At 47.1% G+C, this 27754-nt stretch overlaps 1 protein-coding gene across 4 annotated transcripts in view; it reads right to left on the reverse strand.

Moving 5' to 3' along the window:
- TLK2 (tousled like kinase 2) overlaps positions 1-27533 on the reverse strand; it is a 2417851-nt gene extending 2390318 nt beyond the window's left edge. The window contains exon 1 of one of the 4 annotated variants that reach the window (XR_014968435.1): positions 26968-27512. The gene's annotated coding sequence lies outside the window, so the exon portion shown is untranslated. Of the gene's footprint in view, positions 1-26967 lie in introns of all 4 variants that reach the window. The other 3 variants (XM_085624076.1, XM_085624079.1, XM_085624077.1) reach the window with 3 other exon arrangements.
- Positions 27534-27754: the final 221 nt, after the last annotated feature.

Raw genomic sequence — 27754 nt, forward strand, 5'->3', positions numbered from 1 at the left:
ACCTCAACACAAAATAAGTATTGGACATAATGAAACCCATTATAGGTGTCAGTCTCACAAATTCCAGAGAGGGCGATATGAGAATTATCCCCCAAAAAACAATGGTGAACGTGCTTATTAACCACCTTGTGTTGATAAAAGGGAAAGTACTCGCAAAAGGGGCTATACTGGGAACAATGCAGACCCGCTGATCAGAGGCTGGAACTTCACTTGGCAACGGCGTTTCTGGTGGTGTTCTTGCTTTGGATACTCTAATCTGCAATTTCATTCTGAAATCCTTCGATGACCTATGTACTGATTTTAAAGTATCCCTTACGAATGTCAAAAATTTCATCAGTTAGTGCAGTGCCCGATGCCCGGAATGGCCTGGCGCTTTTACTCTATCAAAGTCTCTCATATGATAGTACACCTGGATGAGTTCAAAGTGGTTGTGTCCAGAATATACTGTGTTGCAGTACAGGCAGTGTATTATGGTGAGGTGTTCTGGGAGACTAGTGCCCGCTGTCAACTCATTCTGGGTATGAATACCTCGGAACGAAACCTGGTCATCGCTGCCAAACACACAACAGTAACTAACTGAGGGAGGCACAAAAAACACTCATTTTAAAATTCCCTGTAACTGGTACTGATCCCCCACCAAATTACACAAAAAAACTTTAGGTATGGATGGACTATACTAGAAGTGCAGATTACTGGGTTGCAAACAGTTTCCTATACTATGGTCCTGTTTTGAACTAATCACCAACTGGGAGGAAGTTTGCCATGTGTTGCACCCCACCAGTGACTGACCGTTTCAGTCCTTGGCAAAACTACCCATACTTCACGGATCGTCGGACTCTAAACAAACCAGTCCACTGGCATAGGCAGAAGGCCAGTACCTTTCCACAGCATACATTTTTATCTCGGGACACTGGTGCTCACCAACCCTACCCACACTAGATAAGTGGTCGGCAGGATACCACTGCCTTGAATCCCGAGACTCAAAAAACTTTTATGGGCCAAAGCACTAACATTTGAAAGATCGTGGGGCTTGTACATGGATTACTGTGAAGCGGTATTACTTTAATGGCACACTTCCGAGGTTGCAAATTATCTATTTCACGTCCTGGGACCCCATGTATGTCAACAATGACTCCAACCTCTTGCACACCCAGTGACACCATGGACCTTACACTTATTTCAAGTCTCCTTAATGTGTACAGGACGGGGATTACATGGGACATGTGAGGAGACCTGCTTTCTGCAGGGTTCACCCCCACTTTGTACTCCCAACTTTGACTACTAGGCACTGGTGTAATGGCTCTGAAATGCCTTGAGTCCTGCTAAACAGGACTCAGTATATGTGCTCGGACCCATAAAATGGTATATGTTGGATTGGCTTACACCCAAATTAGCATAGCTCAACTTACTGTAAGTCCCTACTATATGGTACTAGAGGTACCTAGGGCCTGTAAGTTGAAGTGGCTCAGTGGACTTCCACACTAGCTGTGCCACCACGAGTAGACAAGGTAAAAGGGTAAAACATGTCTCCAAGGTTGCCACTGTATAATGATAAAGCAGTTTTAATCTGCTAAATTTACTTTTCCATTTCAATCAATGTCTTTATTCGATTTTAAAAATAAATCAGTAAAGACAATTCAATTTAAAACATACAAAAATCGGCATCCATTCCATTAAGGTAATGGCTAATCCCAATCCCCCTCAGAACCACTCAATTTAAGTCAATGTTAAGCAACCAATGATGCTGGAACTGAACTGAAGGCTGCTTTTCCCGGAGAGGTAACTGTTCTATGGACCTTGCTCGTCCCTCTGACTAGCTTCCTCCAAGAGTTGGTCGCCTAAAGTTATCATTGATACTTACCAAAGTTTTTCTTGAAATAGTGTCAAATTTGTTACTTTGCCAGTTCTTGTTTGCTGTTAAGTAAAAAGTTTTGATTTACTATACCTTCTAAATTCTGTCTCCTGAACCCTCTGGTTGATCTTTTTCATTACGGTGTATACATTTACAGACAAATCTGATCTATTTTTATAAATTGTGACAGATTTCTTTAGCGTCGAGGGTATTCTTTAATTATTTTGTTGCTGTTTAAATGCTTCACGCTTGTTCCTTTGTGTAAATCTGACTGCTCAGAGCCACAGCTCCCCTGGGATGAGCTAAGTGTTTAACAAACGAAAACTGACTGGTTCTAAAGGGGTTGGTAGTGTATTAATTACATGGTAAGGTCACACAAGCACACCGTATAATACACCGCATTTCCTCACAGGACACGTCAGGACTTTCCCCTGCAAGGTAAGCTCTGTTCGCAAGTGGTGCGCCACTTACTACCTCGCCCCCAAGTCCCCCGCCTTCCACCCCACCTAATCTTCTAGCCGAGAAGATGCGTTTTTTTGTACTACGGGTATTATAAGTACTTTTTGGTACTACGGGTATTATAAGTACTGTGAAATGGCAATCCCACTGTGTAACGGTTATATTTGTCTTGCTAGGCCTTCTAACATGCTTGAACCGACTTGTCTAAACTGTGTTGATGCTATGTTGATCGCTTATAATGCTGGCTTTTGTATACATAATGCAAACTCTAAAATGTTGCCGATTCTTAAATATATTTGAAACACATTAATGCACTGTGAGCAACATTTATCAAATAAAGCAGGGCATTGTAATGGTTGGTAGTTAAACGGCTGGACAAGCAAGAAACCCAATGTGACAAAATTCCTTAATTAATCAAGTAACTCATGATGCGGAGTTGAAAAACAGGTAAACACGGTGTGCACATGAAAATGACGCATGTGAGCAGATTCCCTAAAGCGAACACAAATGAAACATTACCATTATTACTGTAGGTGAAAGCTTCCGATAAAAAAATAAAAAAAAATCATCACCAATTCTGCACTCCCTACTTGAGCAAATGATAAAAGAAAAAAACTCAACACACTCACTGTAGAAAGCAACGATGGAAACAATAAAAATGGAACTTGTGTAAATAAATGTCACCCAAGCAAAGCATATCTAATTAAGTCAAAAAAATAAGGAATGTTGCAATGTGCCTCCATGACACTTATGAAAAAGTAATCCATTTATTCTGGTCCACAACACCTTTGTTTTCCAAAGCATTATCACTTCCAGTCTTTCACAGGTAAAGAAGAGTCCTTTACCATGCAGCAGCATAAACTTTAATGCGTTTGTCAGCCAAAAAGAACTTCTGTAGTGATTGTCAAATAAAGACTACCCATAACGATAACAGTCAAACAAAGACATCACCATACAAAAATAGGGATGACAGCGAGGAAGGCCATCACACACATACAGAAGCAACATAATTGAGAAACAGCATGGCTCGGGGGGGGGGGTGCGGTATTTCCCAACTCTTAAGTTCTAAGCGATATCTGCACATATTGGAAGGGCAGTGAACCCATTACCAGAGAGATATGAAAGGGAAAATACACAGCTGAGATTTTAATATCGTAGAACAGTAAGTACAAATAACACGGATGTTAAACATACCATATTAAGTTCAAGAGCATAAATAGGGACTACGTTTACATCTACTAACGGTGAATATCCCCTCAAGAACAAGTGGACTAATGGGAGATGTATGGAAACAAAATACTTTAATTACCTGTCAAACTGTACATGACCAGAAGCAAATTCATTCCAAACCCAATCCATAGAGTGTGGCTGCCATCTTCATTTGTAGAGCCAAAGTAGCCAACATGCATCCACTATAGACTGCATAATGAGTAATTTGTCTAATGGTATTCAAATTACCTAATGTTGTATTCATAATCAACTCAACATGTATTCATTAACATTTGTATTCATTAACAACTCAACGTGTAATACAAAGACCATAAGGAGTACCTGAAAAACGTGCGTGCTCCAGAACAAACACATAGATCTCAGCTAGACTATAGATAGCCCAGACTCATATGACTCAGTATACTTCATAAAGATGATGGAAATTCAAAACACACTATACACATCTGCATAAACGCAACCCCAAACAATAGTGGCATCCGAAATTCTGAGATCTCATCAGCTGACCAGCAGTCATGATGGGTACAGAAAGAGATACAAATCTCAACTAAGTGAAAGAAGCGTGCTAAGGTTATGGCTGGTTGATACATATGTTAATGTATGTAACATGTAAAATGTTCAATACCAGACGTTCACCCAAGGCAATTTAGCAAGATACATTATTAGTCAGAATATCAAGTATTAAAACTTAGAAAGGAGAACTATACACAAGGAAATCTGCATCTATGCCCTGGTCAGCTGCCAAATCGGACAGTTTGTAAAAGAAGTGGAAGGGAGAAAAATACCAACAGGCATCTTCATGAACATCATTAATATAAATATATCTGTATTTAGCTTATGTTCTTGAATGTATAAATTACATGGTAACTGGAACAATCTGATGCTACAAAGAAACAAAAGTTTGATTTTGGCACCATAATATGTTGAATTATTGTAAATCTTTAAGTGCTCCTAAAGCAAATGTAAAATTGGAACATAATCTATTCCTTGTGATAGCATATCCGCTTGTTTATTCAATGTACATTCATACACTAAAATCTCAAAATTATATATGTGAATTTATCTACGAAAAATGTTTACAACCATCAGATAAGACTCCGCTTTCATTCACTATATTGTATTTAAGTTCATTATCAACATTATGTCCCATCCTCACAACATGCAACTTGAGGATCCAGAGTTCCTCTGCCCTACAATGTTCAGTCACCCTCTTTGCTATTGTGTTTCATTGTCCCAAGGGCATGGAATGTGAACTGGATATTTGTTTCAGAGTCAGGTACCTTCCCACAGTGTGCTGGCAAGAAATAGCTTTGATTTAGCTTCTTTATAGCTCCTACATACTGTAGAATTAGTTCTCTTAACTATTCTATGTGCTACCCACATACCTAATAACATACACAAGAAAATGTTACGTTTATAATCTTAGATTTAGGACTTATTGAATATGAAGTCTATCTAAGCATGCTTCATAAAAAACTGCAAGAGCTGCAATAGCCACATTTTTGGAAGCCTACATGTTTAGCTAAAAAGGTTCAGTTGGTCTGTAATTTCTCTTAGGAATAGTGTTTTCACTCAGTAAATACCATGGGGCCGATTCCGATCTGGGTCGGAAAGCTCTTCGACCGAGCGGGATCCAGAGTGTTTTCCGATTGAGCTGGACTCCTGCAGTCCAACCGTGCGAGTACGATGCGGCCGCATGCTGCCGGATTCGGTTCGGTCAGACTCCTCATAGAAGTCAATGGGAGCCGGTCGTACGACGCGTACATGGGCTCCCATTGACTGAATGGGTATGTCTCGCACAAGGGCGCCCCCTACAGTGGGTACGTGTCGGTACCATCCGTACCGTACATGCCTGTGTTGTGGAGACCCTTGGGTCTCCCCCTGTGTCCGAGTCGTAAGGCTGCAGGTGACTGGGGGTCCGATGCAGACCCCCCCCAAGGCAGTTTCCTGGACGTTTTGCGAGCCGGAAACTTCGGCTCGATCCAGCTCTCCGACGCGTGCATCGTACTGGCTCGGTCAGAATTCGCCTCCATTGCACGGCACTGTTTGCTTACGGACGAGGCGTACGGAGCAGTTCGGACCCGGGAACGAGTCGTCGGTGATTTCGCGTTTCTCGCATCGTACTTGCCCGCTCATACAGCTGTACGAGTCGATCAACACGTACGGCTCGTACTTTTTATGGACGGATCTTGTTCAGAGCCCTTCCGAGCGAGATCGGAATCGGCCCCCAAGTGTTAATTCTTCAAGATCCTTACCCTCAAAATTGAGTAAGATTAAATTCAATGTCAAAAGTGTCATGATACTGTCTTTCACATATCATGAACAAGATATTCCCATTATCTCTTTGAATTCTGCACCTTAAAGTTCTCAAAACCTTTTTCACTGCAACCGTTCTTGTTGAATGTGATTTACACTTGGTTAGGAGGTCCAGAAGTAATCATCTTTACCAGATTTTCTCCTAAGCTTTTGGCCAAAAAAGTATTACATTTTTAGTGAGGGTGGGGGGTGGAGGGAGTGATGGGGAGGAACCCCACTGGAGACTTCTAATACTGAATTAGAGTTTGAGGTCTAAATGACAAACTTACTCCAAATTGCCACTTGCATACAGTTCCAAATTTAAAAATATAACGATACGAGGTCTGTGTTGCATGGCCTATTTCAGATTGACGTCATTGTTAAACAAATCAAAATATTGTTCCCGTCACTAAAATGTAGTCCTTAAATCGCCAAAAGAGGATCCTATTAAGATGGACCAGGTGTGCTCCCCCTTAAAATTGACAATAAATAAGTTGGCGAAATAGTGAGAAAACCTGGAACATGTTAAATTTATCTGATTAGGCGAATTGATTTCTTTACTATATAGGAAATTGTTATATATTAGTATCGTGCTTGAGTTTTTACAATTGCTTCTGCTGGAGAGCAAGTGAATAAAAATTACAATGTTATGTTCACACAATTTTGGGCTGCACACTCATACTTCAAGGAAAAGGGCTTAAAATGGTCCCAGAAAATTAGCATAATATAATTGATTGGCTAGTCACTAAAATGAAGCCCACTGCTACATACTAGGCCTCCTCAGTTTGTATTAGACAAAATAAAGAACAATACAAGTATTTACTTGGCTGCTGCGTAAGCAGACCGCCACACTAATGGGATGAATAATAAATAGATGTTCAATGCTCCAGCACTTTTAACATGCAATTCTAAACAATTGTTTTTAGGAGATCCCAGGAGTTCTGCAATTTGGCAACAAGCAAAGAAAGAAGCTGAAGACTTAAGACAATGTTGACCACACTTTGTATCTGTTACCTCAACTGCCATTAATGAGCTAGTTTGCATGAAGTGCAACCAAAATCATTTCTTCATAGCAAAGTGTTAGGATTTAATGTTGACTGTTAATGCTGATTTAGGGACTCGAACATCAACGCAATGTCTAAAGCATCACAGATACAAGTAGTTTTGAATGCTTGTTTTCCCGCAACCCAGATTAGCAAACAAAACTGAAATTAACGTGGACTCATCAGCATTTGTCCAGATTTGACCATCAACCTGCTTCACACTCAGATTATCTGCTGTTTACAGCAAATTCAGAATAAACGATGGTTGTGGGGGCCAAGAAATATGAACATAATTCCTGCCATCTTGGAGCATTTCATTGACTTTCCATTCATAAAGGAATAGTCTTCCAAAGAGGATGCAGGTGAAAACAGAGAAATGATTACCTCAATTTGTTTCACTATATTTATCACCATTGCCGCTCTCATTTTGCATGGTGTCTTCCTGGAAACCTCTTAACCTGTCCCACATATTAATTTGTAGGGTCCAATCCTCTTGCCACCCTCAAAAATTATGGTTGACTAATAATTTTGTTCAAGCTTCTCAGTTACCTGATTTTGGTTTAGGTGTTCATATAGCTTAAAAAACAAGCATTTGCAATGCAATAGGTCTCGCACCAACGAGAGTTTAAGCCATTCGCAATACAATCGCTTAAACTCTCGCAAATGCGAGACCTATTAAATTGCAAATATTTGGGGGGGGGTTTTCTATCGCCCATGTGGCGCTTTCACATTCATGAAGGCAGTGACCCTTTCTTTAGACAAGCCACGTCTAAAGAAAAAGGCGTGTCTGAGATTAAAGTGAAACAGTGGCATGGGTGCTTTGACAAAAGCATTTGTCTGTCAAGTTAAACAGATGGTTTTTTTGGTAAAAGCGCCCATGCCGCGCGTTCACTTTAATGTCGGCTACGTACCTTTCTTTAGGCGCGGTTTGTGTAAAGAAAGGGGCGTGGCCTCTATGAATGTGAAAGCACCGCACGGGCGCTAGTAAACAAAATAAGTAAGCGTGGCCGCTAAATGCGCACCGCGCTGCTAAAATAAATTTTAAAAAAAACACGGCTGCTACAGTTAAAGCGGATTGCCATTAGTAAAATGTAAAATAAAAGCAAGTGGCGTGCTGCGAGGTAGTGGGTAGAATTGGGGGGGGGGAAGAGCATTAAATGAAATAGTGCTCACCAACTTATAAATCAGACCATATAACACCACCAGTAAAAGGTCCAGTTATTATGGGAGGTAACAAATGCAGACAAGGCAGTACCAAGGAGGGACCAACCAGCCTAATAATGACTCGAAAGCCAGCTTTTACGAAGAACAATGACATAAGGCAATTAAAAATATGGGCGGAGAGTGGGCAGGGGATCAAATCCATACTGCATGCCTCGCAGCAGCGCATGCACTGCCCAGGCTCGCCCTAACAAGTGTACTACAAAAATTATAAAGTGCCTAGGACTCCTCTCCCCACAAGGCTTAGAAGAAAAATTGCATCAGTACCACACTAACCATTCCCTACATCTCAGCAAATAAATGTCTTACAATGTTCCAGGGGGTCTACACCCAAGTCAACAGCTTCCTCCAAGTACGTAAAAAAATGGGAGACCTCACCACTGGGAGTGAAGAAACGCAGGTTTATTAATCTCACACAGGAATCTCTAGAGAAGGAAAAGTGTCCGTAACCCACTGGAGGTTGGTAATGGGAGACTGTTCGACTTGCAAGGAGCACGCAGCACCCCTTATAGGATGTGGACACTCCCCTTGCAAGAGCAGGAACGTAGAAAGTCCATTTAGCTTGCGAGGATGGAGTTACAGATCACCTGCCCTTTGTCACGGAGCTTGATGCTGGAATGGGGCAGTCTAAGCCTTAGGCACTTCACCTGCCTCTTGCCGCGTAGTTTGAACAGGAATGGAACCCCCGGGCGAGGTCATCTGCCATCTCAACATTCCTGGAACATTTTAGAATGGGTGCGGGGAAAGGTCAGCTCAAGGTGCAGTTCGACATGTACGTGGTCAGTGAAACAGAGGTGAAATGGACACTGTAGTCACAAAGATGATGGGGCACATGGCAACTTAGCAGATTCAGGTTTCACAGTAATAGATCTGAAATGCCCTTTTCTGTGCTTGCATATACTCTGTCACTCCTGCTAGGTCTGCAGCATAAAGTTAATTAAAACGTTGAAAAGATGTATATTCTCCATTTAACAGAATAAAAACCTGCAGGTTGTCAGTAAAGTGTCTAAAAACATATGGGTGATGGCATGCTCCATGTCCTACCACATACGGTCAAATTTACCTTTATCCAAAAATAGTTATAAACCTTACACTAACCTCAGGAAAAAAATAAAAAAGGACTAAAAAACTATTTATCAAAACTCTTTCCCCATGTAGCCTCCAGCATATTTATGATCAACACCACGTACGTAAACCTAGCCACAAGGACTGTCAATGCTACCTGCAACTGCCATGCCATGTCTAAAGACAGACTTCAGTCAAATTCTGTGCTAGGGATTATAAGATTAATGACTAGTCTAAGATCTGCCAATGACAAAAAGCTCACCAGCCACACCAAACATACCATCAATACCAGACCACCAATACCATCAGACAACACGGATGCTAATCAGTACGAGAATTTCCATACACTACATTATTCAGCCTGGGAATTTTCAGACAGCTGGCCATCGGTCTTAAAAAAAATGTGATGAGCTCATCAGAACGAGAACTGACACGGATCGCAAGCCCAAATGCTAACAGTAGGAGTTCAGTTAGAAAATCGCCAATGCCAGAAGAACATGAGCTTGAGGAAAACATAAGCAGAATTCTTGATAACTACAACAAGCATTTACAATGCAACGGTCTCTGCATTGTTAAAGTTAGAGCTATTGGCATTGCTCATGACAATGCCGTTTCTTTAAATGTTTTAAAAACAAAAACATAAACAAAAATAATGTCATGAGCAATGCCAATAGCTCTAACTTTTCCAATGCCGAGACCATTGCATTGTAAATGCTTGTTTGTCTGGTAATTGCTGACAGAACCCCGGTTACAGTGAACGTTTCCAGATGGGAAGTATTGGCAGATACCTGTGTGAGGGGGCCCGTCTCCTACCTGATCGACAGCATCATGATTCATGATGCAAAGACCAATAGTATGCAAGCCAGCCGCCTTCTTGTTGCAATATATTACATATTTGGGTGCTTTTATTGCACAAAATGCAGTGGTATGAAAAGGATAATTCAGAGATCAGGGAAATATTTCATAGGTCCCGGTGAAACAGGGAAAATATTTCACTACTCCTTGTGAAACAATCATAATGGTAACCTCAGACCACTCTGCACAGCTTTACCATTGTCCTTTATAGTCACATTTCTATTCATGAAAGGTTATCAAAGGGTGGACATTGTCATTTCAATCAGTGCCTGTTCGCTCCATTTTGTAGAGAACAGCTCGATTTTCTTTTTAACTGTTTATTTCTGAAATCCAGCTTTTTTCGCTTTATAATTAAGAATATTGCTTGTCTCAGCTTATAAAAGTGCTGCCCTGTACCGCAGTCGCTGTTTACAAGATAACACTTCTCTTTAAAAAAAAAAAAAAAAAAAAAAAAAAAAAACTCATTTTCGAGGCTAACAGCCCCCAAATACAATGCAATATAAATAACACATAGGGTACAATGTGTTAAATGGTCTTATATTGCCATCTTGGGGCCCTAGTGTCATTTGCAAACGACTTGGTTTTTGCATTCGTGGGTCTTTATACCACCCGAACAGAACTGCTCAATAGCAACATAGGACCGTCATGTATCCTATATGTCAGTGGCGTAACACAAAATGGTGGGCACCCCCTGCAGAATGTGATGAGGGGTTCCTGAATATTCAATATTTCGCAGATATTTATAGGCCTGAAGAGTTACGCAGCAGGGGCCTGTGTAACGCCCCTGCTATATATAACAGGTCATATTTTTATGTGACAAAGAGAAGCCTGTCTCGTGAAAATTCACTAACAATACACCTAATTCAGGCGCAAGACGTTTGCTAACATCAAAGTCTTTGAAGTCTGTGGAGTCTTGCAGTAATGACTGAAATGGAAATGGATTATGTGAACTCTTTACTCCATTCCGCCATCCCCCTACGTCAGTCATCCAATAATGCCACATTACTTCACCAAAAGGTATCAACATTAAAAGACTGGAGGTGATTGTGAAGAAAAAGCAATGCTGGCAAATGTGCTCTGCGGTAGGTGCGTACACGGTCGTGAATATACCGCATGTTTTAACCTGGGATATCACACAGCAACACCGCACCCTCTGACTGTGGTAGCATGGTTACAGCGCCAGTGGCGTCCCTGGACTCAGCACACCATTCTACATGAGTGACACATCCTAGAGTTTTCAAGTGCTATGGGACGGGAAATAGACACACTGGCTGGGATAGTGGGTGATTGTCTGCTGTGACTGTGTACATACCTAAATACAGATACTGCATGGTAACATATGTTACTCTATATCGTCCTTGTTTAGAGTACTACAGTATTTTAGTGAAATGTTAAACATTTTCAAAAGACGTTTCCCGCACATTTTTATTTACTATTCCTGCTGCTTTTCGGTTGTAATAGAAATACCACTGCATTTTGCAGCGTAATCGACAGCAAGAACACACAGACTAAGTGGCCAATCATATTATTACTGTGCTGGGAGTTACTGTTGTTTATACTGCACTGTTCTACACGAGGGCTACGTCAGAAGCATTACAAAAACGAGCATTGAGTGCAGCGCGCAGCTGCAGCCATGTGGAGCTCTGATTTTTTTTCAAACTATTTTGGACACCCTCACGCTCCGCAGCTCACCTTCCATTCACTAGTCACATAGTCGATGTTCCTTCGATCATGGCTAATCTCTGAAGTTCCGGCTTTCGAGTGACGCAGAGCTTCTTCGTATGTCATCGTTCTTAACTCAAGTCAAGTCAAGTCAAGTCAATACTTTATTCGATAAAAAATTTTATCATCATAAAAGTGAAAATACAATAAACATGGCCTATATAACATCATAAGTAAAAGGCGATAATACACCAGCCTTACTTAACTGACAAACATAATAAAACTGCACAATATAAAAAAACAGTTAAGACTCCTCTTGTTTACTCTGCCTTCCACAGTCTAACCACACCACCCCAGCCTTATTACAATCAGGGATAGTTTACATATCCTTTGGGTTTACCCTCCAAGGGGTACTACTATCTACAAGATGTATTAGGATTTTAGTTTTCGCATCCTTATCCTCCAAGCACTTCCTATAAATTTGGCAACACCACATACTAACGAAGGAGAGGATGTGTCAGTGCTTAGAACCCGTATGGCCATTATATGGCATCTAAGGCCCAAGCCCTTACATAAGGGTTTTAACCAGATTCTCCTAGGTACCTTATATGCTGGGCAAGCGAACATAAGATGCGCCACGGACTCTATAGGGGCTGCGCAGCACGGACAGGCCTTTGATAATCCACCTTGAATATTCCACCCAAAGGTAAATGCATTTACAGGGAGAATCCCAAACCTGGTTTTTAAGTAAAGTAATCTATCCAGGGGTTTCTCAATAAAGTCAAGGAATGGTTCAAATAGCCTAGTCCCCTTAAACTCAAGGAAGCGCTCTGTGAGAGAGCCCCCTACATTTCTGCCCAAGGCCTCCTGCTGGACCCTGTCCCAATACAACTTCTTGATAACAAGTTTAGGTGGCGGGGATTGGCTCTTCCAGAGGTCACTTAGGCCCAAGTAACCAATCAGGTTCCTCAGATTACTCATCCACTTGATCCTATTACCTTTATCAAGCGAAATAAGTTCATCCAGGGCAGCTGCATAGTTCCTGAGCTCATCAGTCCTTCTCAGTCGTACCCAGAAGAGTAAGGGGCGAAGGCGCACAATTTCTTTAAGTGGGCGCCTGCCCATGTCTAACCGTAATGGTATTAATGGGGTAGAAACCGGAAGAGCGACCAAATCCCTCAAGAACTTATTTTCTGCAATAGTTAGATCTGGGATATTCTCGAACCCCCAAAGTTCCGAACCATACAGGGCAGTGGGTAAAATCTGGCTTTCATAAATTGCGAGGGCAGGGGCTACAGGTTTACTCGCTGACGCTCTGTGCGCTCGCATAACCGCCCCAGCAACTCTTTTAAAATTTAATTGCATTTTCGCCAGGTGATCGTTCCAACTCATCCGGCTGTTCACCCTGACCCCCAGGTAGTCAAAGGAATCCACCATCTCCAAGGTCTCGCCATTGAGAGTTAAATTATTCCTAAACTTTTTGGAAGGGGATAGGGCCATGAGTTTGGTTTTGGAGGTGTTAATTGTGAGTCCCCTGTCCTTACAAAACTCACTAAAGCGATTTAATAACTTTTGTAGACCTACTGGGGATTTCGATATCAAGATGGTATCGTCCGCAAAGAGAAGGGTTGGAGTTTTTTCCCCTGCCAGGGATGGTGCATCTGCCGACTCTTCCCTCAGATAGTCCACCACACCATTCACAAACAGGGAGAAAAGAGTCGGCGCCATAACACATCCCTGCCGAACTCCCCTTCTCACCGGCACTCTCTCGGTCAACTGACCTTGGGCACCCCACCTGATTCTTGCATAGTTCCCCTCATGTAACTTTTCTATGAGGTCCAGAAGCGGGCCCGGAAAACCCATCTTTTTCAAAATATCCCATAACCTAGCCCGAGGGACCAGGTCGAACGCCATTCTGAGATCTATGAAGGCCAGGTAAAGGCTACCATGGTTGATTTTCACCGTTTTCCAATAGATCGCAAACAGGCGGAAGACCTGGTCCATCGTACCCACTTTTTTCCGGAAACCGGCCTGGAAATGGGAAAGAATCTGTTTTTCCTCCATCCATACACCCACTCGCAGGATGATGACCCTGCCAACCACTTTCTGGATCACGTCAATCAGACTAATCGGTCTGTAGTTGGCAGGGTCATCCCTGTCGCCCTTTTTATAAACGGTAATCACCTCTGCACCCTTCCAAGAGTCTGGGACAGGATGACCCTTGGAGATTAAATTCATTACTGATGCAATAAGTGTGGCCCAGGCTGTGGGTTCCTCCAAAAGCAGATCCCCCGGGATGCCATCTTGACCAGCAGCCTTCTTTGGAGTTAGATGTTTTATAGCTAATACTACCTCCGAAGTCAAGAATGGCTCCTCAAGAGTCGCTATGTAAGGGGCCCTGTCACCGGGGACAAGGGAGGGAGTGTTAATTGCATCCTGCCCACCGTATATATGTAAAAAATGGGAATACCATTGTTGGCTAGTGATGTGATTTTCCAAATGGGGCCTATTAAGGTTTCTGGCCTTGTTAATCAATTCCCAAAACAGCGAGGCATTTTTCAGTTTAGATGCATCTTTTAGGTCCTGCCAGAACTGTTCCTCCCACTCTTTTTTTGCCCGCTCTTGCTCCTTTGCATATTCCCTCCTAGCTAATCTAACTAGGGGTTGATTCCTTTTGCGTAGGGCTGCTGTTAGCTCCCGTCTTTTGGACCTACACTTTGCAGAATACCAGGGGGTACTGGGTTTAAGTGATTTTAATTTGGAGCTCTGTGATAAAAAATATTTACCAATTTCCTCAATGGCATTTTTATATATCCGGGGAAAGGGCGACTCCTTAACTTCCCCGGTTCTTAAAGTTAATCCCCCCAATTCTTCGGTCAATTCGTCAATGTGTACCTTTATCCTTGCCAATTTAGCTGGGTGGGAACTGACCTTATCCCATTTCAATCTACGGTTACCATCATATGGGACCACCTCTTTTGTTAACTTCAACGGGGCCAGATTCTTGACATCTTTTAAATTGCTCCATCCTAATGTCAAACATAAGGGGTTATGGTCACTATCCTGCGAAGGAACCACCTCCATGTCAATTAAGTCGCACCACATGGTGACATCCATTAGGATATAATCTATTCTAGACGGGCCATTGAGTCTGTTAAACGTCATGGCTCCGTCTCGATCAGAGGATGACCTACCATTCAATGCTCTTAAATTAAAATCCACGGTAAGAGCATTAATCTGTAGAGCCTTTGCTGACCATTTTTTTATCGGGGGTAGTAGCAATGTGGGGATAGACCAGCTAGCATCCTCCTCCTCTGTGCCCATGGGATCATCCCCTCCTAGGGGTTCAAATGTGCAGTTAAAATCCCCCCCCACCAATATTTTAGAATTTGTAGGGCAGTTTATTAATGCCTGTTCTAGCAACGTAAAAGTACAAGACGATTTATCTCCCGGAGTTCCTCTGGCATAGATATTAAATAGCTCAATCCTGCTATGTTTCGTTTGACCATCAAATGAGAGGTGTTGGATATCCCTAGAGCCCGAGTCGTGTGTTAAAATGTTCCAATTTAAGTCTATTCTTATCCATACGTGGAGACCCCCTGCTGGTCTACCCTTGCCACAACTATAAGCGGGTACCCAAAAGGTTGCATATCCATCTTTATATAAAGGTGATAAGCTCCAGGTCTCTTGGAACATACATATGGCGAACTTTCCAATAAAGTTGTTCCATTCTGGAAGGGCCAACTTTCTCCCTAACCCGGCTATATTCCAAGATATCAGACGAATAACCTCCTTGCCAGTATTGGGTTCGGGAAGAGTAGCACCCTTATCGTCAAACGATACCCGTGGGGTCATTTCTTTAGAGGTTTCAGGGGGGTCTGTAAGGGTTAGGAAGTGGCTTCCATTACCAGAGCGGTCCATTGGCAAATAGTGGGTGATGGCATAAGGCCTAATGCCAACCACACTCTCAGGATCTAGTGGAATAATATCCCTAGAAGGAGGTTCAATGACCTCTTCACGGAGCACATTTATATTACCCTGTACCCCAGTTGTGTCAAGACCTCCCCCGTTGCCCTTCCCAATCTTTAAGCTTCAATCACAGTCGTCCATGCCCGAGAAAACATCAAACCTATTTGCTAGCTCCAGGGGGGAAAAAGCTCTTACGTGCTCCAATCTCTGATTGCTAATCCTAATACCTCTAGGAGCGATCGTGGTCCATCCCTGGGAGTCAGGTAGCACTTTCCTGCTATATACTGTTGTAGGAATGATTTGGTGAGCACTGGACATATTCCTAGCATGGAATTGAGGGAACACTAGAGTCCTAGGATAAAAATAAGTCAAGGGACGGGGACTGATTCTGGTATTGCCATTTCCCACGGGCCAATTCAATATAAAATCAACCACTCCTGGGTCTCTAAAATTAATCAAAACTATATCACCCTCAATATCTTTACATTTGCTACCAAGCCAAGGGAGACGTCTAACATGCAGTATCTCTCCATTAAAGCTCTTGGGTATTGGTCTGTGTATACTTAACCAGTGTATAGTTTTATTTTTCAACTGGTGATAGTCTTCTCTTATATTATCTTTCAATATCGGAACACCCGTCAAAACCACCACCAAGGGCACAGCTTCAGGGGGTAATTCTACCTGAGGACCATGATTCCCTAAACCTCCATTCCGACTGACCCTTCCCTGCTCCTGATGTTTGGGCCCCACTGCATCAATGATGTTCCCCTCTAGAATATCAATGGTGGATTTGTTATTTAAATGATTCCCAGTTGGTGATGACCCTTCTCTATGATTATCCAACACTAAATGATTGGAAGCCTGTGGAATGTTGTTAATTACAGGGGGTCTTTCTTGTGAGACATTAATAGGGGGTAGCGGGGCCAAGGAAGTTAGCCTATTCACTTGATCCCTGTCCGCAACAATCATATTTCTCAGTGCGGATTCAACATCCTCTAACCTAAGTTCCAACCTTCTCAGACTATCAGTAATGGGAGATATAAAAGTCCTGAGCAGATCCCCCAATTTAGATTGAAAAGCGGTGGAAAGCAGCACCGACTGAGATGGATCTTCTAAGGATACATTGGTCAGGGGGTTATTTGCTACTTCAACTAAGTCTGAAGAAGGGAGTAAAGGGGTCGGTATAGTGCTGTTATCTGGCCCGGTGTCTGACCCCAAATCCTTAACATTTGGAGCCTTAGTGTGTTGACCAAAGGATAAGTGATTGGTCCTAGATTTAGTCAGGCCTACCCCCTCCTTGCGTCTTATTTTCCTTGGGGGAGGACCATAAGATTTCCCCTTGGCCAGAAACCTAGCCTTTTTCCCAATAGTTTTTACTCGGCGTGACGGTTGTATTTTGGGAGCCCTAGGACTATCTGTGCAGTTTATAGGGAGTGAATCGCTAATAACATGTATACTAGGGGCACAGTCAGTTGGTGAGCAATCGCGTAATAAAAAAGGAACACTGTCTTGAGTAGAAGGGGGATCATGGGTACCGCTATTACCATCTTCTTTCTGGAGACTTTGGGAACTAAAGATCTCAAGAGGCTTACGTTTCATGTTCTCCACTGAGCGACGACGCTCAGTTCTGCGTTCATCCAATACAGAACCCCTTCCTTCATCCGTACTGATCCTTTTAAAGTAACTGTCTAGTGGGCCGTTTAGCACGCCTCCCGACTTCTCCCCATGAGCTTTGTTTCCAATCATGGCCATATCACAAATAATATGATGTGATAACTAGGGAGATAATATCCGAGCCCTGCCCGGCCTCTTCCGGCCTCTGAGGGCCTAAGAGGGCCCACCCTTTGCCCAGGCTTAGCCCCGGGCTATGTCCCGCGCGCGTCCCGCTTGCGCGTTGAACGGATTTGCAGCTATATGGGCGGAGGGTGTTGAGGGGGAGGGGCCGGGAAGAGGAGACAGCTGATGAGGCCGCCGAGCAGCCTGGTCCTCGCAGTCCCGAGCAGTAAGTTCGCTAGTTAAAAGCACTCCCCACAGCGTCCACAATGTCCGTGGTGACCTTGTTGTCAGCAGCAGAGCCCAGGAGGAATGAAACTGATGGCAAGCCTACGAGCGGCACCCGCGAAGCGGGGGCCGCGAGGCGTTAAGTACCTGCGGGGGGAGGGGCCGGGAAGAGGAGACAGCTGATGAGGCCGCCGAGCAGCCTGGTCCTCGCAGTCCCGAGCAGTAAGTTCGCTAGTTAAAAGCACTCCCCACAGCGTCCACAATGTCCGTGGTGACCTTGTTGTCAGCAGCAGAGCCCAGGAGGAATGAAACTGATGGCAAGCCTACGAGCGGCACCCGCGAAGCGTTAAGTACCTGCGGGGGGAGGGGCCGGGAAGAGGAGACAGCTGATGAGGCCGCCGAGCAGCCTGGTCCTCGCAGTCCCGAGCAGTAAGTTCGCTAGTTAAAAGCACTCCCCACAGCGTCCACAATGTCCGTGGTGACCTTGTTGTCAGCAGCAGAGCCCAGGAGGAATGAAACTGATGGCAAGCCTACGAGCGGCACCCGCGAAGCGGGGGCCGCGAGGCGTTAAGTACCTGCGGGGGGAGGGGCCGGGAAGAGGAGACAGCTGATGAGGCCGCCGAGCAGCCTGGTCCTCGCAGTCCCGAGCAGTAAGTTCGCTAGTTAAAAGCACTCCCCACAGCGTCCACAATGTCCGTGGTGACCTTGTTGTCAGCAGCAGAGCCCAGGAGGAATGAAACTGATGGCAAGCCTACGAGCGGCACCCGCGAAGCGGGGGCCGCGAGGCGTTAAGTACCTGCGGGGGGAGGGGCCGGGAAGAGGAGACAGCTGATGAGGCCGCCGAGCAGCCTGGTCCTCGCAGTCCCGAGCAGTAAGTTCGCTAGTTAAAAGCACTCCCCACAGCGTCCACAATGTCCGTGGTGACCTTGTTGTCAGCAGCAGAGCCCAGGAGGAATGAAACTGATGGCAAGCCTACGAGCGGCACCCGCGAAGCGGGGGCCGCGAGGCGTTAAGTACCTGCGGGGGGAGGGGCCGGGAAGAGGAGACAGCTGATGAGGCCGCCGAGCAGCCTGGTCCTCGCAGTCCCGAGCAGTAAGTTCGCTAGTTAAAAGCACTCCCCACAGCGTCCACAATGTCCGTGGTGACCTTGTTGTCAGCAGCAGAGCCCAGGAGGAATGAAACTGATGGCAAGCCTACGAGCGGCACCCGCGAAGCGTTAAGTACCTGCGGGGGGAGGGGCCGGGAAGAGGAGACAGCTGATGAGGCCGCCGAGCAGCCTGGTCCTCGCAGTCCCGAGCAGTAAGTTCGCTAGTTAAAAGCACTCCCCACAGCGTCCACAATGTCCGTGGTGACCTTGTTGTCAGCAGCAGAGCCCAGGAGGAATGAAACTGATGGCAAGCCTACGAGCGGCACCCGCGAAGCGGGGGCCGCGAGGCGTTAAGTACCTGCGGGGGGAGGGGCCGGGAAGAGGAGACAGCTGATGAGGCCGCCGAGCAGCCTGGTCCTCGCAGTCCCGAGCAGTAAGTTCGCTAGTTAAAAGCACTCCCCACAGCGTCCACAATGTCCGTGGTGACCTTGTTGTCAGCAGCAGAGCCCAGGAGGAATGAAACTGATGGCAAGCCTACGAGCGGCACCCGCGAAGCGGGGGCCGCGAGGCGTTAAGTACCTGCGGGGGGAGGGGCCGGGAAGAGGAGACAGCTGATGAGGCCGCCGAGCAGCCTGGTCCTCGCAGTCCCGAGCAGTAAGTTCGCTAGTTAAAAGCACTCCCCACAGCGTCCACAATGTCCGTGGTGACCTTGTTGTCAGCAGCAGAGCCCAGGAGGAATGAAACTGATGGCAAGCCTACGAGCGGCACCCGCGAAGCGGGGGCCGCGAGGCGTTAAGTACCTGCGGGGGGAGGGGCCGGGAAGAGGAGACAGCTGATGAGGCCGCCGAGCAGCCTGGTCCTCGCAGTCCCGAGCAGTAAGTTCGCTAGTTAAAAGCACTCCCCACAGCGTCCACAATGTCCGTGGTGACCTTGTTGTCAGCAGCAGAGCCCAGGAGGAATGAAACTGATGGCAAGCCTACGAGCGGCACCCGCGAAGCGTTAAGTACCTGCGGGGGGAGGGGCCGGGAAGAGGAGACAGCTGATGAGGCCGCCGAGCAGCCTGGTCCTCGCAGTCCCGAGCAGTAAGTTCGCTAGTTAAAAGCACTCCCCACAGCGTCCACAATGTCCGTGGTGACCTTGTTGTCAGCAGCAGAGCCCAGGAGGAATGAAACTGATGGCAAGCCTACGAGCGGCACCCGCGAAGCGGGGGCCGCGAGGCGTTAAGTACCTGCGGGGGGAGGGGCCGGGAAGAGGAGACAGCTGATGAGGCCGCCGAGCAGCCTGGTCCTCGCAGTCCCGAGCAGTAAGTTCGCTAGTTAAAAGCACTCCCCACAGCGTCCACAATGTCCGTGGTGACCTTGTTGTCAGCAGCAGAGCCCAGGAGGAATGAAACTGATGGCAAGCCTACGAGCGGCACCCGCGAAGCGGGGGCCGCGAGGCGTTAAGTACCTGCGGGGGGAGGGGCCGGGAAGAGGAGACAGCTGATGAGGCCGCCGAGCAGCCTGGTCCTCGCAGTCCCGAGCAGTAAGTTCGCTAGTTAAAAGCACTCCCCACAGCGTCCACAATGTCCGTGGTGACCTTGTTGTCAGCAGCAGAGCCCAGGAGGAATGAAACTGATGGCAAGCCTACGAGCGGCACCCGCGAAGCGGGGGCCGCGAGGCGTTAAGTACCTGCGGGGGGAGGGGCCGGGAAGAGGAGACAGCTGATGAGGCCGCCGAGCAGCCTGGTCCTCGCAGTCCCGAGCAGTAAGTTCGCTAGTTAAAAGCACTCCCCACAGCGTCCACAATGTCCGTGGTGACCTTGTTGTCAGCAGCAGAGCCCAGGAGGAATGAAACTGATGGCAAGCCTACGAGCGGCACCCGCGAAGCGGGGGCCGCGAGGCGTTAAGTACCTGCGGGGGGAGGGGCCGGGAAGAGGAGACAGCTGATGAGGCCGCCGAGCAGCCTGGTCCTCGCAGTCCCGAGCAGTAAGTTCGCTAGTTAAAAGCACTCCCCACAGCGTCCACAATGTCCGTGGTGACCTTGTTGTCAGCAGCAGAGCCCAGGAGGAATGAAACTGATGGCAAGCCTACGAGCGGCACCCGCGAAGCGTTAAGTACCTGCGGGGGGAGGGGCCGGGAAGAGGAGACAGCTGATGAGGCCGCCGAGCAGCCTGGTCCTCGCAGTCCCGAGCAGTAAGTTCGCTAGTTAAAAGCACTCCCCACAGCGTCCACAATGTCCGTGGTGACCTTGTTGTCAGCAGCAGAGCCCAGGAGGAATGAAACTGATGGCAAGCCTACGAGCGGCACCCGCGAAGCGTTAAGTACCTGCGGGGGGAGGGGCCGGGAAGAGGAGACAGCTGATGAGGCCGCCGAGCAGCCTGGTCCTCGCAGTCCCGAGCAGTAAGTTCGCTAGTTAAAAGCACTCCCCACAGCGTCCACAATGTCCGTGGTGACCTTGTTGTCAGCAGCAGAGCCCAGGAGGAATGAAACTGATGGCAAGCCTACGAGCGGCACCCGCGAAGCGGGGGCCGCGAGGCGTTAAGTACCTGCGGGGGGAGGGGCCGGGAAGAGGAGACAGCTGATGAGGCCGCCGAGCAGCCTGGTCCTCGCAGTCCCGAGCAGTAAGTTCGCTAGTTAAAAGCACTCCCCACAGCGTCCACAATGTCCGTGGTGACCTTGTTGTCAGCAGCAGAGCCCAGGAGGAATGAAACTGATGGCAAGCCTACGAGCGGCACCCGCGAAGCGGGGGCCGCGAGGCGTTAAGTACCTGCGGGGGGAGGGGCCGGGAAGAGGAGACAGCTGATGAGGCCGCCGAGCAGCCTGGTCCTCGCAGTCCCGAGCAGTAAGTTCGCTAGTTAAAAGCACTCCCCACAGCGTCCACAATGTCCGTGGTGACCTTGTTGTCAGCAGCAGAGCCCAGGAGGAATGAAACTGATGGCAAGCCTACGAGCGGCACCCGCGAAGCGTTAAGTACCTGCGGGGGGAGGGGCCGGGAAGAGGAGACAGCTGATGAGGCCGCCGAGCAGCCTGGTCCTCGCAGTCCCGAGCAGTAAGTTCGCTAGTTAAAAGCACTCCCCACAGCGTCCACAATGTCCGTGGTGACCTTGTTGTCAGCAGCAGAGCCCAGGAGGAATGAAACTGATGGCAAGCCTACGAGCGGCACCCGCGAAGCGGGGGCCGCGAGGCGTTAAGTACCTGCGGGGGGAGGGGCCGGGAAGAGGAGACAGCTGATGAGGCCGCCGAGCAGCCTGGTCCTCGCAGTCCCGAGCAGTAAGTTCGCTAGTTAAAAGCACTCCCCACAGCGTCCACAATGTGACCTTGTTGTCAGCAGCAGAGCCCAGGAGGAATGAAACTGATGGCAAGCCTACGAGCGGCACCCGCGAAGCGGGGGCCGCGAGGCGTTAAGTACCTGCGGGGGGAGGGGCCGGGAAGAGGAGACAGCTGATGAGGCCGCCGAGCAGCCTGGTCCTCGCAGTCCCGAGCAGTAAGTTCGCTAGTTAAAAGCACTCCCCACAGCGTCCACAATGTCCGTGGTGACCTTGTTGTCAGCAGCAGAGCCCAGGAGGAATGAAACTGATGGCAAGCCTACGAGCGGCACCCGCGAAGCGGGGGCCGCGAGGCGTTAAGTACCTGCGGGGGGAGGGGCCGGGAAGAGGAGACAGCTGATGAGGCCGCCGAGCAGCCTGGTCCTCGCAGTCCCGAGCAGTAAGTTCGCTAGTTAAAAGCACTCCCCACAGCGTCCACAATGTCCGTGGTGACCTGGTTGTCAGCAGCAGAGCCCAGGAGGAATGAAACTGATGGCAAGCCTTAACTGCTTTCACATTGGACGGGATGATTTGACGTCACCAGACGTTCGCCTGTAGCGCAACGCCCTACGCTCACTCGTCACAGTGTTTTTGAAGAAACGTGAGCTGATTCTTTAACCCCTTCAGTGCCCATGACGAGATAGTCTCGTCATGGTCACAGCGCAACCGTGCTCCATGACGAGACTATCTCGTCATGAACCCCGCACGCTAATTCAACGCCCGGCACAGGGCGGGGAAAGGGCGGGGCACTGAAGAGGTTAAAAAACAAGGCAGAGCAAAAGGCACACCACTGCCTTTCTCCGAGGTCAAGAAGAAATGCCTCGGAGAAAGGCAGCAGCATTTTCGGATTCGGGGGCGTGTTTGTCTTTTCTCTCCTCCAGCCATTGGCTGGAGGAGAGAATGAGACTTCTTGCAAAAAACACGCCCCCCGATCCGAAAAGGACAGGGCCTAATCGGAATGACTGACCTCTTCTCCAATGGCTGGCCAGCATTCAAGAGGCCAGCCAATGGAGAACAGGGGAGAAGAGGGGCGGGTTCAAGCCCCTCTTCTCCAAGTCATTAAATCTCCGACTTCCGGTTCTGCCTTCGGCAGACCAGTAGTCCTCGACCTAAAAACCAAGCATTGATCAATGACTGCCATCTACCTCTGAACTACCACCAGCACAAGCTTGCTAGCCAGTAACATTCTCCGTGCCAGATAGCCATGACGACCTTCAGCTCAAGAGCTGCCAATCACAGCTGGACACCAGTCCAAGAGCCTAAGGAACTGCCATTGCAAGACCACTATGATCCCAAAACAGGTAATGTCAGATTCCTTATCTCCTAGGAGCTTTAAGATGGTATGCAACTGTCAATTATGCAGGCTTAAACATTGTCGTTTTTCAGCATACACATGGGGCAGAGTAGTGTTTTAATTCACTGACTGCATGTGGAGGAGGGTAGATGACAGCACTGGAGTAAAAAATTGTGTAACAGCAGCATGTGTGATTTTGAGCTTGGTGTTGTTGGTTATCGTGTATTAAAAAAATACTTTTTTCATCATAGTGACCCCGGTGGAAGGGCAGTTTCGCCCAAAATGCATTGGGTCTAGCATTTCCCATTTGAGTTATTCATAACAGTGAAACTCCTTGTATTTTGAAGAAACGCCTGGACTGCACCATGGAAGTTATTGTTGGAATGAGTAAAATATGGAAAATGAATAGATGAAACTGGATTATACATGGATGAAATAAAGATTAACTCAGAAGAATGTTGTTGAACTGACAATTTATTGGCTGTGCACCCTGGGCTTCGGGGACCTGACGAGGCTCCTATTTTCACAGATACAACTGCCAATGCCAGCCCATTTATCGCTTTTGAGACATGACAGATCACCACTTTAGTTGCAGACACAATACATAAATATTTAATTCATTCAGTCTGAGGGATGATCGGTCTAAGAGTTGTAAACATCAGATGGCCTTAGCAATTAACTGTCAGTTGTGGTCTTCCATCGCCTGGATGGCTGCTTACAGCGAGGCAACCCATAAGGCCAAAAATGGCAAACACTAGAGGGTCAAACAACAGCCAAAAAATGCGAAACAGCCTAAGTCCATTAGCCAGAAAACTGCCACATTAACATCTGCCTATAGCTGCCACCCCAAGATGCTCAGTCTGCAGACTGTCATGCTCAGCACAAGTACAGTCACACACTTAACAGTGACAACAAGCAATCACAGGATAGCGGGCGGAGACTCACCAGACCCATTGATCCATCGTTCTCTTAACTGCAAACCGAATATGCATCAGTCTGAAAACTGCTTAAGCAACAAGTTCACAAGTACAATAACTGTCTAATAATAAAGTATTTGCTCCTTGATCGTCAAAACTAGGTGATAAGATACCAAAACTTTTATTTTTAAAAACAAGCATTTGCAATGCAATAGGTCTCGCATTCACGCGAGTTTGAGCTATTGGCATTGTAAATGACAATGCCTTTTATTTAGGTTTTGCGTTTTAAAACAAATAAAAAAGGCATTGTCATTTACAATACTAATAGCTTAAACACTAACAAATGTGAGACCTATTGCATTGCAAATGCTTTTTTGTTCTCTGCAAAACACCATAATTGGGCCCAAGAATTATCATACCGAAACCTTTCTAAAAGGAAAAGAAAAGGATTTTGCTACATATAATAGAACAATGAATAGCCATGCCCCCGCCCCGTGTTAAGTATGCCAAATGGAAAGTCCATCTTCAAATTAAGCACTGCAGGAATCCCATCGACCTCACCCAACTAGCGCCAAGGAACCTTCTGGGGTACATGCACTTTAAACGTGTCACCAACATAACGTACATCTATGTATATCCTTCATGAGGCCGCGAAGCGCTCCTGTTTGTATTATGTTCGTTGCTCCATACTGGAGTGCTTAGTTGACAGAGTGTAGATTGAGGCATTTGAGGGTCAGAGATGTGCTTCAGACATGGGACAGGCAAGCGACATTGACATGAGCATGAAGTCAGCAGAACATGCTATGTGATGAACCGTCCAAACAGAGGTGGGCTTTATAAATGTTGTGGCACTTCCCCAAGTACCGAATGCTTCCATTCTCCCACTGCAAGAAGACTAGTTTTACATGTGGCGTGCCAGTTTCTGTAAGCATAATCACTGGTACAGATCTGCCAGTTAATTGAACCTAAACACGTTCCGAAAAAGTAACTTGCCCAGGATCACAGGTTTTCAAGCAAGAAATTCCAAAATCGGAAGTAATATGTTGTGATTCCATTGCCACAAGAACCCATGTCAGTGCCAACGTCAGCCTTCGTCACTTTAAACCCTGTTGTGCTCGCGACCCCATATCGCAGATTCCAATCATGCCCGTCTGCCACGAGGGGCCCGGAGAATACGGTCATAACCGGGAGCCACTGAGGAGAGATACTCACTAGAACTAAAGTTAGGAAACTGAGGATTCAATCAATTTACTTATTTATTTTTTTAAAACACTTACGTTACTGCGGTTATGGTTTTAGACTAACGCAGATCGTTTCAATGAAATGCACGGGATCGGCATCTCATACACGAGCAGAGTCACTCACTCTGCATCACAGTGACAGAGAAAACAAGCGCGCGGTGGGAGCGTGTAGAGGACAGAGGAGATGCCATGCGCGTGCACAGCGCCTGTCCGTGCGCGCACATGGTTTGTCTCCCTTCGCACAGTTAAGCCACAATAGATCTCGCCAAGGCGAGCAGCGCGCGTGCGCAGGTGAGACCTAAAAAGTATTACATTACCGTGCGAATTCAAAAGCATTTAACTCTTCCTCCCACCCAGACAGTAAGTAATTAAACTTAATTCCACAAAGGTTCTTGGCAACGGAAACAGTGTAGGCGGAGGGTCCTCTTCAACCGTAAAAAAAGCCTAGTGTCACTGCTTTACTTTTGTTTCAAATTACAACCATGTCAACCAACGTTAATTTGACAAGATCCCAACGTTTGAATACATTGTCACCAATCTCCAGAACAACAGCAGAATACAGTCTACCGTATGTCCAACACCTACCCATCTCCTCCCACAATTACCGACCCAAATCTACTTTCCAAGTGCAGCCGTATCCTATGCATACAAAACCACACTCCCCCCCCCCCCCCCCGAGTTTTATATAGCGCGAACTTGACCCGAATCCAATCAGGTATCAGAACGCTTTACATAGCACCAGTTACGTTTCGTGAGGACACACATTAGGCACGTTACCGAGACTCGAACCCAGTTCCCCCAGGTCCGAGGTCGAGCGCCCTAAACGTTAGGCCAACTCCTCTCCCACACTTCTGCAGTCGTCCAACTACTACCCATCTAAGATACAGCCACCACAACTACAAGTTTCAACTTGCTACACTGGCTCGCCACTTGTCCAGCTAAGCACCCCAAAAATGCATCGCATAGCTGTTATTTCGTCCAGCAGTCTCCAGCTCCTCCTACTCAGTAAATATTACGTGTAAACCAAAGAGTAACTAAAACTGGCGTAGAAGCGGTTCATTGCTCTCTTTATCCTCTACACAGTAAACAATACAAAACTAGCAAGGTACATCTTTGAAAATCAAAGGATGGGATCCCTCTATGCCGGGACACCTATCAGCCAGCCATTTCAGGACACATTCCTGATGAATGCGCAGGAATCCAGGCGCTCCGGTATCTCCCTTCCCAACCTTTCACAAGCTGGACATTTCTTGACTGTTACCTCTACCCCAACAACATCGAAACCCCAGGAGTATGGCTGCGACCAGTTTCCAGGACCTGCCATCCTTCTCAGGACCTGCCATCCTTCTCCCTAGCACATAGATGTTGCACCCTGAACAAATCTGCACGTCCTCATAGGCCTTGCGTGCCCTCACCCCCTAGGCAGTGCATCCACCACTTTCCACACGCCCAGTATCTCCATCAACCCCTCTTTCTCCTCCCTGCCTCCATTACCTGGATCCCTTGGCAGCCGCTTTCTCCTCACGCCGCTATCAAGACCTGGGAGCGCAGGCCCGGGGCGGGTCCCCGGCCTCGCCTGGCTCCTTAAGCCGCCTACCGATGCCCTTCTGACGGCCGCCTCCTCACGCGAGACCGGGGCGTCCGTAGGCCGCTTGTCCCCGGCCTTCCCTGTGTCGATGCGTCCTGACGAGGGCGGGGTGGTCACCAGCGCGGGGTCTCCGGGGTTAAGGGGAGGGGGGTCGAAAGAGAAGTCTGTGGTTTTTAGTCCCCGTCGAATCGAGGTGGGAGGGAGGGGCCCAAGGCCCCAGGACACGAAAATTAAAACAACTGTAAAACCTCCGAAATTAAATCGTTTCCCCCAAACTAGTATAAATAAAAATGTAAAAAACCACGATATTAAAATATTCCCTTCGGAGACCGCGGAGGGGGGGGGGGGGGGGTTCCGGACGCTCGAGCTGCGGGCGGGTGGGGGGTGTTCCAGAACCTTCCTCCGCCTTGATCCAGATCGGTTCGGTTCAGATTATTGGTGCTTGTGGTATAATTAGTGTTAACACAATAGTGAAACCCCGCGCCCTCTCGCGAGACTCACACGCGCACTTTTTAGGTCTCGCCTGACCCAGCGCATGCGCTGGTCTGGCGAGACATTTAGTGAGGGCTCCAAAAAGTGCTACCAGGCCAGCCTAGACCTACAGTGCATGTGCGCGGGTCGCGCTTTACCGCTATCACTTTCACATTCGCGGCCGCTTTGATGTCTCATCGCGATCACTTTCGTGGCCACACA

Source organism: Triturus cristatus, chromosome 1_1 (assembly GCF_964204655.1).
Source record: "Triturus cristatus chromosome 1_1, aTriCri1.1, whole genome shotgun sequence".
NCBI lineage: Eukaryota > Metazoa > Chordata > Amphibia > Caudata > Salamandridae > Triturus > Triturus cristatus.